Genomic DNA, 16,627 nt, shown 5'->3' on the forward strand with positions numbered 1-16,627 from the left:
GTGAAACTTCTGCCGTGCCTATGTGACCCAGGTTGCCTGGCTTTTAAAAAATGGTTCAAATGGCTCTGAGCACTATGGGACTTAACATCTGAGGTCATCAGTCCCCTAGAACTTAGAAGTACTTAAACCTAACTAACCTAAGGACATCACACACATCCATGCCCACGCCAGGATTCGAACCTGCGACCGTAGCGGTCGCGCGGTTCCAGACTGTAGTGCCTAGAACCGCTCGGCCACTACTGCCGATTGCCTGCCTTTTAGAATCGAGTCAGTTCTGTCCAGCTGAAGCCACTGACGAGGGACGGCTTTAGACCTCTGCTGGATTCGCTGGCGAATCCGTGTCACCGGTGTAGCCAACAGCGGGCTGGCGAGGAGGCTGTCAGAAGGTACAGAAGCGTAGAACTGGGTTGCTTGTCGCTCCTGTTTTTCAGCACTCGATCAGCGCAGACATCTTCTAACTAGCCTTTGTCCAGACCGGACGGCTTGTGAGTTTCTCTTTAAAGTCAGTACCGCCGTTAGACTGGTTTATTTACAGTGTTATATTTACACTTACACAATCATGATTTCGGCTTCAAAGTGCAGTTATCAAGTGTTATAAATTGCTTGGGATGGAATACTGTCGTATTAAAATGCACTATTAAACACATTGTCTAAGAGTCAATTATAACACTTAAAACACTTGATAATTGCACTTTGAAGCCGAAATTATGATTGTGCAAGTGTAAATGTAACAGCGTAAATAAACAACAGTCTAATGGCGGTTCTGACTTTAAAAATTACGAAAAAATTATTGTGAGTTTCTACTCACGAGGTCTGGCCACCATTCACATAGAAGTGAATGGCTACTTGCACCATTCCCTATTCCTCCTACACTGCCAATCGTCCGACTCTTTCCCCAGGGCGAAACCCTTGTGTATACCATGACTGAAGAATACACCAAGCGTTTCTTTTAATCCTCTCTTTTCATTTCATATCGGCCTACCTACCGGCACTGGTAACCGTTACCTCTGCCTGCATCCTGTGTCATATGTCGAAAAGTGGTTGTAAGATACATTTCAATACAAGTAAAGCAAGGGTAATAGAAGGTAATCAGTTAAATCGGGCGATTCTGGGGGACTTAGATTAGGAAATGAGACACTAAAAGTAGGAGATGTGTTTTCGGGCAACGAAATTACTGGCGATGGCCGAAGTAGGAAGGAATGAAATGTAGACTGTTAACATCACGGGAAGCGTTTCTGATAAAAAGAAATTTGTGCTCTTCGAATACAAATTTAAATGTCAGGAAGTCTTTCCTAAAGATTATGAAATGTATTCGCAAATTGCGAGTAAGATATTACATCGGCTGTATCATTTGCTATAGACATACAAAAATTTTTGCCGGACTGGGACTCAAACCCGGATTTCCCGCTTATCGCAAGCGGTTGCCTTAACCAGGCGGCCGCCAGATCTATTCTATAAGTGTCATAGTGTCCACGGCCCATAGTGCTCGCAAAAGATGAGACAGTGTTTTTCTCGTCAGTTTGCCTTGCTTTGGCATGAGATACAGTTTGTAAAGTGTTTGTTTTTGACCATATCTGTATAGTTCGATGGATATCCGAAGGAACAGACATTGAAGAACATTTCCGTCGAATTATAGAGCACTTTCAAATGCAGTATTTCTGAAGCTATTTGTGAGTGTAACCTTGTACGGAAATGAAACATGGATAACATATTATTATTAGGTAGTAGTCTGCCTAGTGACAGACCCGTGTCTTCGTACGGAGAATTTCTGATGCCAATGTTCCCTGCCTTCAGTTTCTTCAGTCTCCTGTATCTCCTTCCATCTGTCGTGTCATCCAGATGTTGAATTCTTCCTCTTGTTCGTTCTGTAGTTTGATGACGTCGTGTATGAGCTCATCGTGTCTAAATATGTATCCTATCCAGTTGGCCTTCCTTTGAAGAATCGTATTCAGAATAGTTTTGTCCTCCCCCACTCTTCTCAGTACCTCGTCGTTTGTCACGCGATCTGTGCACTTGAATTTTTCTATTCTTCTCCAGCACACATCTCGGAACTTCGCAGGTAATTTTTCTCCATTTTTCTCATCGTTAATGTCTCCGCTCCGTACTGTGCAATCCTCCAGATACAGCGCTTCACCAGATTCTTCCTCAGCTCCAGGCCCAACTTGCTAGTCACCAGAGTCCTCTTCTTGTTGAATGCGGCTTTGTTCATGGCAATTCTTCATCAAATTTCATTTGCGCAGTGGGCACCCTTCATCAGCAAGTTTGCCAAGAACTTTAACTGCATCGAATTCTCCAGTTCTTGATTGTCGACCTATCCTCAAAGGTTTCTCCCATTTTGATATCCGCATCACTTTTGATTTCTCAACGTCGATTTCCAAGCCATTTTCCATTATGTTGCAGCTGTTTTTCATTTTTGGCGAGCACTACCAGATCACCTGCACACTTGATGATGTCGATGAGTCCTCCTCATATCCTGAAGTTTCCGCATCCTTTCAAAACGCCAGCCGTTCTCCGTACAGGTTGAAGAGTTGCCGAAAGACAACAATCTTATCTGACTTCTCTTCCTATTACCAAGCTGTCTGTTTGTTTCTCCGTAGCTCAGTCACACCCTTAATCTTGTCCTAAGTACAAGTTAAAATTAGTATCCGGTCTCTCCAGTTGATTTCTATCTCCTTACTGAAGTTTATCAGTTTACTTCGAAAGCCATTCTAAAAAACAAGAGCAAGCTTCTTGATTAACAGCCGAAATTCTCACTGACAAAATCTTCATCATGCCGTTGTCGTCTCTGCGTCTTTTTCCTTCCTTTCCTTGGTTCACTCACATTATTTCTTGAAATCCAGTGAACTAATCTCTTTTTTTTTTTACGACAAGTGGTTCTGAAAGAAAGAGTAGAAGATTCTGGAATGTGGTACTACAGAAGGATATTTGAAGGTAAGTTGGGTAGATCAGATCAGCAATGAGGAGGTACTGAATCGAATTTGAGAGAAAAGTAGCATCTTGCAGAAGTTAACTGAAAGATAATACTCATTCCAAGATAGCAAAGAAAGATCAGTTTGGCAAAGAGAGAAGTCGGGGAGGGGTACAAATTTTAGAGAGAAAGCAAAGCAGGACTGTGGCAAAAAGGTTGAAATGAGTGTAAGTGGCAGTAGTTAAGGGAAATATGAAAAGGCATGCAGAGGAAGGACTAGCATGGACAGCTGCATAAATCAGTTTTGGGACTAAAGACCACAACTACCACCACAACAACAATGACGACAGCAATGTATCTTTTCTTTATGGGAACGCAGGCTTTCTCGGGGAATTTCGAATGATGAAGTCTTCTCGGGTTATCGGCCGAATCAAGGCGTCGTTTTGCGGTAACGTTTCGACGAGTGCCGGAGTGTCGGATTCATGTCCAGTTCGTATCTTCATAGACGGCATAGAGCAGCAGCGCGGTTCCGGACTGAAGCGCCTAGAACCGCCCGGGCACAAAGGCCGGCTCCAGCGTCTATAAAGATATGAGCTGCACATGAATCCGACACTTCGCCTGAAGATGGCGAGCAGGAAACTTACTGAATCGTTGCCGCAGAACGATGCCTTGGCTCGGCTGATAACCCAAGAAGACTTCATTGTACCATTTCTTTGTCTCCCACGTTTAGTGAGAAGAGGAGTCGTAGTTTGTGTGTCAGCAGTCGAACGCGGACACTTCTGTTGACGTCACTGGGTATTTGCTGCTGAGACGTAAACAGATTGCGAGGTAAACTGGTCGCCGCGGCAATAAACGGCCCGCATCGCGAAGTGGCTAACGGGACGGCAACAGCCACAAGCGTGGCGAATCTGCGGCGCGGGGTGAGTCGTGCAACTCATCAGCGATGCAAATGGAGCCGCACGGCCTTCCCAAGGCTCTAGCTCTGCGGGCGGACGTAAATAAGGAGCGGCCAGCAGCGCAACGACCTCAACGGCGTCCGAGTCCTGGCGGTGCGGTATTCCGTCACGTCACAACTAAGCCCAAAAAATGATGGAGTCTTCAAACGTCGCGTAACATAAACACAGAGTGCAAAAATTAACCCCCAGCAGACATAACGCTAATCCGTCTAACAGCCATTCTTCTCCAGATAATGACCTCAATTCTGAGAGCAGGATAGTCAACAAATTTCTTCAGGTATGCCACATGCAAGTGAAGCCATTCATTGATGGTTGGATTCTCTCCCTCCTCCCCCCTCCTCTCCCCACAAACACACACCGCATTTTTTTTTTTCCGTCACAACACTTGTAACGTGCCACACACGGCAACAATATAGATATATATAAAATGTTTTTATATACTCATTGCAATTTGTTTACATCGATACTTAGTACATTGATATAGCGAAACATCTAAGAAATTATGATTCAGAGGAATATAACATTTGAGAAACTTCGTCAAAAATTTGAGAAGAAAATGTATAATAATTACAGTCTCTCACAACTTTGACTTCATAATTTACACTAGGTCAAATCGAAGTCTGTACTAACCGTCATCAGTATTTCACGTAGTATCACGCTGTGAACACAGCAGCTATGGAGATAGTTTAAACTAGGGGAATGCTGTTCTTTCAGTCGCTTACACCTACGTTCTTGAAGTCAGTCTACTATTTTTCCCCTTCTTCTCTTAATGGAGACTCCTCCCTACCCTTTTGGCTTACGCAACTTCCAGTTGGTTCCACCTGTGGACTTAAGAACTGTGTCGGATTTCTTCCTGATAGCGGTTACGGTCAGCCTGGGGCTGCGTGCGTTTGCCTGATTAATATGCACGAATGAAAAAATAAAGAGACCGACCGCTGGCGCTTGTGTAGCGTCCCCGTGTTGAAGTCGCCGTTTTCAGGGCAACGTTGCGTTTCCACTTAGTTGTCAAATATCTGTTAAAAACTTGCGTACACAATGACTTAACAGCTGCAAATAATATTCATAAGTATTCACTATCACTGCTAGAAACAAAATGAGATGCCTAGTTCGCCCGTCCGCTGGTGGCCGAGCGGTTCTAGGCGCTTCAGTCTGGAACCGAGCGACCGCTACGGTCGCAGGCTCGAATCCTGCCTCGGGCATGGATGTGTATGATGTCCTTAGGTTAGTTAGGTTTAAGTAGTTCTAAGTCCTAGGGGACTGATGACCTGAGATGTTAAGTCCCATAGTGCTCAGGGCCATTTGAACCATTTGAAATGCCTAGTTCAAGTTATATTGCAGATAACAGTTATTCAATTCCAAGTTAGTTGAACGAAAAACACGCTAAAGTTGTGGAAAGAAATTAGATAGAATTATTCCATACAAAAAAATTAAAGACTGAAAAACAAGCGCAAAATACAGATGAAGAGGATGTACCAGGAAATATTAAACAAGAACAGAAACTAGAAAACTTATTGAATGGTAAAATAATCTCACTATCTGCTACTTCCTAAGTTTCATGCAACAATCTTGAATGACAACTTGCTGCATATTCGGTCCTGCTAGTATAAAAGAACCCAACATTCTTACATAGATACAGTATGTATAACTTCCAGAATTTCTGATGTAGACTTACTTTACAAAATTAGGTAATTGCGTTAATTGAAGACAGACTTTTTTCATTTATTGACATTCGGGACAAGCAATTTAGCCTTCTCAATGGTGGAATATCAATTATGAAGATACGAACGTATGGACATTACAAGACCGAGTCCCCGAGCGGGGAAGATCTCCAGAAATCGAACCCGGGCCCCTTCGCTTGGCAATCCGCCTCGCTGACGGCGTAGCTACCGAGGCGAACTAAGACAGACTTGGTTACTCAGTAGGAATTGTGAAGCAAACATCTATTTATTTTGTTCTTCGGATTCCTTTCGTTGTCTCTCATTCCTTTCAGATCACTAGTGAAGTATTTTTACATATATATGCAAATAGCGACTGCAATTCGAGAACCGTTGGCTCACATCTCCGCTATGGCGTGATAGGGGCATGAATGGCCAGGTGATAAGTCCATCCACGTGGACAGGGCCTCCCAGACGCAACTCAGAAGTATCTTGTGGTACATGTACAGTTCAGTGCGTAGAAATCCTCGGCATTTTCGAGACTTTAATTTTCATGCTGATTTATTCTCCCAAAATTAGCTGAGAAATGTGTTTTTTGGGAAGGGGGTCGGGAGGGGGATAGTGGCTGCCCCTGCGTAAAGCTATCAAATTGCGGGAATTTCAATCAGCTCTTCCAAATTTCCACTAAATGTGGGATTAAGATAGAATGATTTACCTGTCCAGTCGAGCCACAATGTAGTGCCTGAGCCTTCGTCAAACGACAAACACACGCAAAAATAAAGTTCACGTGTGTGTGAATTCCTAAGGGGCCAAACTGCTGGGGTCATCGGTCCCTAGACTTACACACTACTTAAACTGACTTACGCTGAGAACGACACACACGCCCATACCCGAGGGAGGACTCGAAACCCCGGCGGTACGGGCCGCGCAATTCGTGACATGGCACCTCTAACCACGCGGACACTCCACGCGGCAGAAATCCACGCCTGCAGGCCTATGCGTACGGCTGTCGTCATCTTGGAAGACTGGAGTATCTACAGCAGATGTAGAAGAAAGGCAACATTTACCCACCGAGAATGTCGAAATAAAAGAAAAACCACTGAACTACCTGTGACTTGCGCTGCATACTGCCGGGTCAAACGTCACATCAGTTCGCTCGGCATCCTGTATCATTTGAAAGGAAGAAAAGTCGTGAATAGTTGGACCACATTATACTTTTACCGTCAGCTGCTCTCCAGTTCCTGCGCACTTTGGTTCGCTAAGCAGTGGCCTTTCGTGAGGTGCCAAACTCCAAATGTTCATCGCATTATTTCCCTTCGCATTTTTCGCTCGGAAATTAGTGGAAACCGACATGCATTCACTAACGTCAGTAATTCCTGTCCGCCTTGAAACCTATGATCATTAGCTGGCCAAACACGAGCGGATTTACGCGACGGGCCAGAACCGTGGGTCAGTTCCGTGGGTATCTCTACAGGTGTGGAGCGCCGAACTCCGGCCCTTCGTTTTTCACCAACGTGCAGTCCGTAGCACCTAGCTGTCCGAACTGCCCGCAGACCGGGTCCGTTCGCGTGCGGGGGCACATCGGCGGATTTTGTGATTTATCCACGTACCCAGGACTGCCGCATTTACCCGACAGAGCAGAGGTCAAGGGCGATGGATTTCAGATGTTGCAACTGTGTCTCACGGCAAGTACGTTGCCATGTGCAGCGTTTTATAGGCGTTTTATTTACTGTAGTCCCGGCCGATGTGGCCGAGCGGTTCTAGGCGCTTCAGTCTACATAAACCTAACTAACCTAAGGACATCACACACATCCATGCCCGAGGCAGTATTCGAACCTGCGACCGTAGCAGTCGCGCGGTTCCGGAATGAAGCGCCCAGAACCGCTCGGCCACCGCGGCCGGCCACTTTGGTTTACAATTGGAGTACTTTACTAGAAATTTTTCACCCGTCTCTTTGTGCGTCCTACTTTTTTTTTTTTACATTGTTGTTTGTGTAATGTTCGTCTGCCAGTTTTTGCATACAAGGTACTTCACGATACAGTTGTGTAAGTTATTCGATGTGATCCTTGGTCCACCCCCCCCCCTTTTACTGTACTTCTAGCAACTAAAACGTGCTGTCATCTGAAAACCTCTCATTCATCAGGGGCGAATTTGGAGTATCACTTACTTTTCTCTGGTTATCATGTTAAAATTTGCTTCTTTTTGTAGAAACAGAGCGGAGTTTATACAATATCACGTCACTAACACCCTAATCTAGTTGCAACTGCAACAGAATACTGAAACAATGTTTTATTAAACAAGGAACTCAGGGCAAATTCGGTCAAAAGCTTATGAAAAAGTAAATTTTCGGCATAAATATAATTTCCGTGGCCCTTCGCGAGCTATTGACACCGCTTGACTTACATCTCCAGTTCCTGTCGGCTCAAATGGTCCAAATGGCTCGGAGCACTATGGGACTTAACATCTGAGGTCATCAGTCCACTAGAGCATAGAACTACTTAAACTTAACTAACCCATGGACATCACACACATCCATGCCCGAGTCAGGATTCGAACCTGCGACCGTAGCGGTCCCGCGGTTCCAGCCAGAAGTGCCTAGAACCGCTCGGCCACACCGGCCGGCGTTCCTGTCGGGTAGTACTTTTTTAGAACGCCGTTCTTAGGCTATGTTACATGGCTGTGAGTGGAACGCAATTCTTTGCTGACACGTTGGACAGTCCTCGTTGAAAAACAAACAAATCGGGTAACTTCGTTCTTGGTACATATAGTGAATCAAGCAAATACGGCGTATTAGAATATAATTGCATAAAAGTGATGGAAAAGCGTAACTTAAAAAGTTCGCATTTAAGAAGAGTCAGCAATTTTTTTAAATTATGGTAGAAGCTGAAAAATAACCTAGGGAAACAATAAAAAGTACCCCCTGCGACCCAGGGTTTCAGGACGGATGTATGGCGCTCAGTGTACTTCCTCGGAAACTCCAGCTGGTCGCGAACGCAACAGGCCAGTGGTCAACAGGCCGGCGATTGAGCACCTGGCCGGATGTAACCCAATACCCTAGTCCAGCCTCTCGTCCGCTCTCCAGTATTTTGGGGAAGCATTCTCAAGTTTTCTGGCGCAGATGGTCCGGGTTTGCAGAGCTTTGTCTGTGATTTGCAGAGGAAGGAGGCGGCAGGAAGGCGCCCGCGGACGCGCGGCGCATCTCCGCAGATTTTTTTGCGGCGAAGCAGGGGGCGCCCTTTTAAAAAGTGAATGCACCCGGGCGGGGTGGCGACGGTTTCACTGGCGGCGGCGGGGGCGGGTGCAGCGCTTTTGCTTTTTTTCCCTGTGTGCGCGCGGGTGGCGGCCAGGTAGCGCCGCGGGCACCGGCTCCGCTCAATGGGGCCGCGGGAACAGCTCGGGGGGTGAACGGCCGCGACTCAGCGCACCACAGACACCCGCCGCTCTTCCCAGGCTGGCTCTGCGGTCCCACCACGGGAGGCACCGCGCTCCTCATCCATGTAGACGGAACCTGTGTTCCAACTTCACGAATTACCTCGAAGGAAACGATTTATTGGCAAACAGCCAACACGGACTCTCAAAAATTCTTTCTTGTAAAAGACAACAATCTTTTTATTCACATGAAGTAATCAATGTAATCGACAGAGAAACTCACACCGATCACATATTTCTAGATCTCCAGAACCCTTTCGACACAGTTCCTCACAAGCGACTTCTAAACAAATTGCATGCCTCTGAAGTATCGTCTCAGTTGTTCGACTGGAATCCACTGTACCTGTCGTTGTTGTTGTTGTGGTCTTCAGTCTAGAGACAAGTTTGATGCAGCTCTCCATGCTACTCTATCCTGTGCAAGCTTCTTCATCTGCCAGTACCTGCTGCAAACTACATCCTCTCGAATCTGGTTGGTGCATTCATCTCTTGGTCTCCCTCTACGATTTTTACCCTGCCCTCCAGTACTAAAGTGGTGATCCCTTGCACATCTCCTACCAATCGACCCCTTCTTCTAGTCAAGTTGTGCCACAAATTTCTCTTCTTCCCAATTCTGTTCAGTACCTCCTCATTAGTTGTGTGATCTACCCATCTAATCTTCAGCATTCTTCTGTAGCGCCACATTTCGAAAGCTTCTATTCTCTTCCTGTCCAAACTATTTATCGTCCATGTTACACTTCGATACATGGCTACACTCCATACTAATACTTTCAGAAACGACTTCCTGACTCTTAAATCTATACTCGATATTAATAAATTTCTCTTCTTCCGAAACGCTTTCCTTGCCACTGCCAGTCTACATTTTATATCCTGTCGTATAGGTCACAATTCACAGTAGTTGACGGTAACTCATCGAGTAAAAAAATATTATACCTGGCGTTACTCAAGGAAGTGTTATAGGCCCTCTGCAGTTCCTAATCTGGATAAACGATGCAGGAGACAATCCTAGCATCCGTCTTACATTGTTTGCTGATGACGCCATCATTTGACGGATGCCATATTCCTTGACTTCCGGAAAGCGTCTGACTCGGTGCCCCACTGCAGACTCCTAACTAAGGTACGAGCATATGGGATCGGTTCCCAAGTATGTGAGTGGCTCGAAGACTTCTTAAGTAATAGAACCCTGTACATTGTCCACGATGGTGAGTGTTCATCGTAGGTGAGGGTATCATCTGGAGTGCCCCAGGAAAGTGTGGTAGGTCCGCTGTTGTTTTCTATCTACATATATGATCTTTTGGATAGGGTGGATAGCAATGTGCGGTTGTTTGCTGGTGATGTTGTGGTGTACGGGAAGGTGTCGTCGTTGAGTGACTGTAGGGGAATACAAGATGACTTGGATAGGATATGTGATTTGTGTAAAGAATGGCAGCTAACTCTAAATATAGATAAATTGTAAATTAATGCAGATGAATAGGAAAAAGAATCCTGTAATGTCTGAATACTCCATTAGTAGTGTAGCGCTTGACACAGTCACGTCGATTAAATATTTCGACGTAACATTGCAGAGCGATATGAAGTGGGACAAGCATGTAATGGCAGTTGTGGGGAAGGCGGATGGTCGTCTCTGGTTCATTGGTAGAATTTTGGGAAGATGTGGTTCATCTGTAAAGGAGACCGCTTATAAAACACTAATACGACCTATTCTTGAGTATTGCTCTAGCGTTTGCGATCCGTATCAGGTCGGATTGAGGGAGGACATAGAAGCAATTCAGAGGCGGGCTGCTAGATTTGTTACATTTCGCAGAAAGACCACAAAGATAAGATAAGAGAGATTAGGGCTCGTACAGAGGCATATAGGCAGTCATTTTTCCCTCGTTCTGTTTGGGAGTGGAACAGGGAGAGAAGATGCTAGTTGCTGTACGAGGTACCCTCCGCCACGCACCGTATGGTGGATTGCGGAGTATGTATGTAGATGTAGATGTAGATGTAGATGTAGATTGGTCGTCCAATGCTGTCAGTTCAACTAAATATTTGGGAAGTACAGTTACGAATAACATAAACTGGAACGCTCAGATAGATAACGCTGTGGGGAAAGCGAACGAAAGATTGCGTTTTATTGGGAGAGCATTTAGAAGATGCAATAGGTCTACTAAAGAAGATGCCTACACTACGCTTTTCCGTACTCTTCTGGAGTACTACTACGCGGTATAGCATCCTTACCTGTTAGAATCGACGGAGGACATCGAAAATAAAGACGAGTAGCCCGCGTTTTAATATCGTGAAGTAGGGAGGAATGTGTCACGTATATGATACGCGAGATGGAGTGGAAACAATTAAAGACTTTTTCGTCTTGCGTACACAAAACGAATGTTGCAGTTTCTGCAGCATGAGTCATTATTGTCATTAAAGAGTGCCGTGGTGGAATGTATGTTCAGGAGATGACATACTTAGAAACCCGAGAAACTGAACAACGCCTTACAAGGAGTTCTCGAACTGGCACCACATACCTGTGAGACGCCCTTTTCTGGTCTTATAATATTCTGGGTGAGCGGACAGAGTCGACCAAAAATATACCACCATAGGAAATAATACAGAGAAAGTAAGGAAAGTAAGCAAGCGTTTGAGTTTCAGTCTCCGAGACGGCGCAGTTCATTCTTCTACCGAAAGTTCCAGCTGGGGTGCATCTTAGCCAGGCAGACGCCAAAATCAGATATTAGGTTGTAAGGCCAAATCAGGAAGAGATACAGACCCCAATCTCGTTTTAGTAATGATGAAGAGAGGAGTGAAGTTGGAGATAATCGTCTGGGAGAAAAGTGCGGAAAAAAGTGGGATACCGAAGTACTTAGGAAAAATGAGAGCCGTCCGCTGTGGCAGAGGAGTTCTAGGCGCTTCAGTCCGGAACCGCGCTGCTGCTGCGGTTGCAATTTCGAATCCTGCCTCGGGCATGGATGTGTGTGATGTCCTTAGGTTAGTTAGGTTTAAGTAGTTCTAAGTCTAGATCCATTTGAACCTTTTTTTTTTTAATGATGAGATCTGTTTAACGTTCTGTAAGGCTACAGATAATGTGATAACGGATACTACAGTAGAGATATTTTGGGGCCGTGGCAGCCTTTGAAGATGCTGCTGGAGGGCAGCAATTCTCGATTATCAGCAAGTTGGCGGCAGGAGCTTTGAGCCTGCCATTCTCGAATGCTAATGTGAAGATAGAATTGTCCACAATGTATGAGGTAAAAAACACATTGAGAAAAAGAATCCACACTAGTTTAGCAGATCACGCAATTAGAATACGGTACAGTTTGGAAAATGAAGAATGTAATAAATACGATCCAAGTGCTAAAATACTTACAAATTTAAGTCACAGGATATGTGTAATAGTTAGAATGATATCGATGTCATGTCGCTTCTGCCATAATAGATTTGTTTATTCTGATTTTATTGTCTTATGTCAATATAAATGATAGTAGTGTTGGCATTAGTACGATAATTATAGTAGATGTCACATAAGTGCAATCATTGTAACATGTAACATAATATCTTCACGATAATAAATCAATCTATTATAATTTTTAAGGCAGAAAAATTTATATTCTTTATTGGTATACACTTAACAAAACAAAAAGTTAAAAATATACCGCCATAATCGTACTTTGTCTCTCACGAAGCCACATAATATCCCTCTTATCTGTTTCCAAAGTTTCTTTTTCATCTGATGATAAATCAATAGTACAGTGAAAAATCACAAAAAAGGCACCCTTAGAGAAATTTTCTATTTTTCTCGTCAGGCTATTTGCTATTATTTTATATTAAAAATTTTAGTTTATGTGCTATAGTTTTTTGAAATGTATGAAGCAGCAAAAAGGAATACAAACGTCTCAAAAATGAGATCCACAAGAAGTGCAAAATGGCTAAGCAGGGATGGCTAGAGGACAAATGTAATGATGTAGAGACTTATCTCACTAGGGGTAAGATAGATACTGCCTACAGGAAAATTAAAGAAACCTTTGGAGAAGAGAGAACCACTTGTATGAATATCAAGAGCTCAGATGGAAACCCAGTTCTAAGCAAAGAAGGGAAAGCAGAAAGGTGGAAGGAGTATATAGAGGGCGATGTACTTGAGGAGATATGATGCTGCGTGAAGAGTTTGACAGAGCACTGAAAGACCTGAGTCGAAACAAGGCCCCAGGAGTAGATAACATTCCATTACAACTAATGACAGCCTTGGGAGAGCCAGTACTGACAAAACTCTATCGTCTGGTGAGCAAAATGTGTGGGACAGGCGAAATACCCTCAGACTTCAAGAAGGATATAATTATCCCAATCCCAAAGAAAGCAGGTGTTGACAGATGTGAAAATTACCGACTATCAGTTTAATAAGTCAAGGCTGCAAAATACTAACTCGAATTCTTTACAGACGAATGGAAAAATTAGTAGAACCTGACATCGGGGAAGATCAGTTTGGATTCCGTAGAAATATTGGAACACGTGAGGCAATACTGACCCTGCGACTTATCTTAGAAGCTAGATTAAGGAAAGGTAAACCTACGTTTCTAGCATTTGTAGAGAAAGCTTTTGACAATGTCGACTGGAATACTCACTTTCAAATTCTGAAGGTGGCAGGGGTAAAATACAGGGAGCGAAAGGCTGTTTACAATTTGTATAGAAACCAAATGGCAGTTATAAGAGTCGAGGGACATGAAAGGGAAGCAGTGGTTGGGAAGGGAGTGAGACAGGGTTGTAGCCTATCCCCGATGTTATTCAATCTGTATATTGAACAAGAAGTGAAGGAAACAAAATAAAAATTCGGAGTAGGTATTAAAATCCATGGAGAAGAAATAAAAACTTTGAGGTTCACCTATGACATTGTAATTCTGTCAGTGACAGCAGAAGACTTGGAAGAGCAGTTGAACGGAATGGACAGTGTCTTGAAAGGAGGATATAAGATGAACATCAACAAAAGCAAAACGAGGATAATGGAATGTAGTCGAATTAAGTCTGGCGATGCTGAGGGAATTAGATTAGGAAATTAGACACTTAAAGTAGTAAAGGGGTTTTGCTATTTGGGGAGCAAAATAACTGATGATGGTCGAAGTAGAGAGGATATAAAATGTAGACTGGCAATGGCAAGGAAAGCGTATCTGAAGAAGAGAAATCTGTTAACATCGTGTATACACTCCTGGAAATTGAAATAAGAACACCATGAATTCATTGTCCCAGGAAGGGGAAACTTTATTGACACATTCCTGGGGTCAGATACATCACATGATCACACTGACAGAATCACAGGCACATAGACACAGGCAACAGAGCATGCACAATGTCGGCACTAGTACAGTGTATATCCACCTTTCGCAGCAATGCAGGCTGCTATTCTCCCATGGAGACGATCGTAGAGATGCTGGATGTAGTCCTGTGGAACGGCTTGCCATGCCATTTCCACCTGGCGCCTCAGTTGGACCAGCGTTCGTGCTGGACGTGCAGACCGCGTGAGACGATGCTTCATCCAGTCCCAAACATGCTCAATGGGGGACAGATCCAGAGATCTTGCTGGCCAGGGTAGTTGACTTACACCTTCTAGAGCACGTTGGGTGGCACGGGATACATGCGGACGTGCATTGTCCTGTTGGAACAGCAAGTTCCCTTGCCGGTTCAGGAATGGTAGAACGATGGGTTCGATGACGGTTTGGATGTACCGTGCACTATTCAGTGTCCCCTCGACGATCACCAGTGGTGTACGGCCAGTGTAGGAGATCGCTCCCCACACCATGATGCCGGGTGTTGGCCCTGTGTGCCTCGGTCATATGCAGTCCTGATTGTGGCGCTCACCTGCACGGCGCCAAACACGCATACGACCATCATTGGCACCAAGGCAGAAGCGACTCTCATCGCTGAAGACGACACGTCTCCATTCGTCCCTCCATTCACGCCTGTCGCGACACCACTGGAGGCAGGCTACACGATGTTGGGGCTTGAGCGGAAGACGGCCTAACGGTGTGCGGGACCGTAGCCCAGCTTCATGGAGACGGTTGCGAATGGTCCTCGCCGATAGCCCAGGAGCAACAGTGTCCCTAATTTGCTGGGAAGTGGCGGTGCGGTCCCCTACGGCACTGCGTAGGATCCTACGGTCTTGGCGTGCATCCGTGCGTCGCTGCGGTCCGGTCCCAGGTCGACGGGCACATGCACCTTCCGCCGACCACTGGCGACAACATCGATGTACTGTGGAGACCTCACGCCCCACGTGTTGAGCAATTCGGCGGTACGTCCACCCGGCCTCCCGCATGCCCACTATACGCCCTCGCTCAAAGTCCGTCAACTGCACATACGGTTCACGTCCACGCTGTCGCGGCATGCTACCAGTGTTAAAGACTGCGATGGAGCTCCGAATGCCACGGCAAACTGGCTGACACTGACGGCGGCGGTGCACAAATGCTGCGCAGCTAGCGCCATTCGACGGCCAACACCGCGGTTCCTGGTGTGTCCGCTGTGCCGTGCGTGTGATCATTGCTTGTACAGCCCTCTCGCAGTGTCCGGAGCAAGTATGGTGGGTCTGACACACCGGTGTCAATGTGTTCTTTTTTCCATTTCCAGAAGTGTAGATTTAAGTGCAAGGAAGTCGTTTCTTAAAGTATTTGTATGGAGTGTAGCCATGTATGGATGTGAAACATGGACGATAAATAGTTTAGGCAAGAAGAGAATAGAAGCTTTCCAAATGTAGTGCTACAGAAGAATGTTGAAGATTAGATGGCTAGATCACATAACTAATGAGGAGGTATTGAATAGGATTGGGGAGAAGAGAAGTTTGTGGCACAACTTGACAAGAAGAAGCGATCGGTTGGTAGGACATGTTCTGAGACATCAAGGGATCATCAATTTAGTATCGGAGGGCAGCGTGGAGGGTAAAAATCGTAGAGGGAGGCCAAGAGATGAATACACCAAGCAGATTCAGAAGGATGTAGGTTGCAGTAGGTACTGGGAGATGAAGAAGCTTGCACAGGATAGAGTAGCATGGAGAACTGCATCAAACCAATCTCAGGACTGAAGACCACAACAACACCGAGAAGTCCACATCTTCAAGCTACAAACACTGGTAATAAATTGTAGTTTATAGCAGTGGTCCTCAAACTTTTTTGTTCAAGAGCCAATACTGGCATTGTGTAGTGGCCCTTCGGGCCACATATGGACAGAGCTTATTATTAATTAGAACCTATATAAATTAGTATATTATGAGACGGAATAGACAATCTATAGTACGAGAGCAGTAAGTTGTCCTCGGGGCCCCTCGTACTGATCGTTAAAATTCGGTATCATTCGGAACACTTCGTGTCGATTGTTCTACGTTTGATTGCTGCTACCATTAGCGACCTCAAAGTTGTCATGGTGTGAGTAGCTGACGAAGTGTTGTGTTGTCGGTGTGAGTGATGATTAATTGAGAAACAACAGTAATTGTACTTCTATTTCGATGTTTTGTGGGATATGAGAAACGAACATAGATGGTTATCAAATGTTTTAATGTCATTTTTCTTCTATTCATTGCATTGTATTACAAAAGCGTTAATTTAATTTCGTATTCATTTTTAAAAATACTTGTCACATTTCAGGATGACTATCTCTATAATGCGCCTTCACGAATCCATGTTACTTCCGCGTCAAAATATATAAACTGGCAATTGATCGGTACGAGTCGC

Source organism: Schistocerca americana, chromosome 3 (genome assembly GCF_021461395.2).
Source record: "Schistocerca americana isolate TAMUIC-IGC-003095 chromosome 3, iqSchAmer2.1, whole genome shotgun sequence".
NCBI lineage: Eukaryota > Metazoa > Arthropoda > Insecta > Orthoptera > Acrididae > Schistocerca > Schistocerca americana.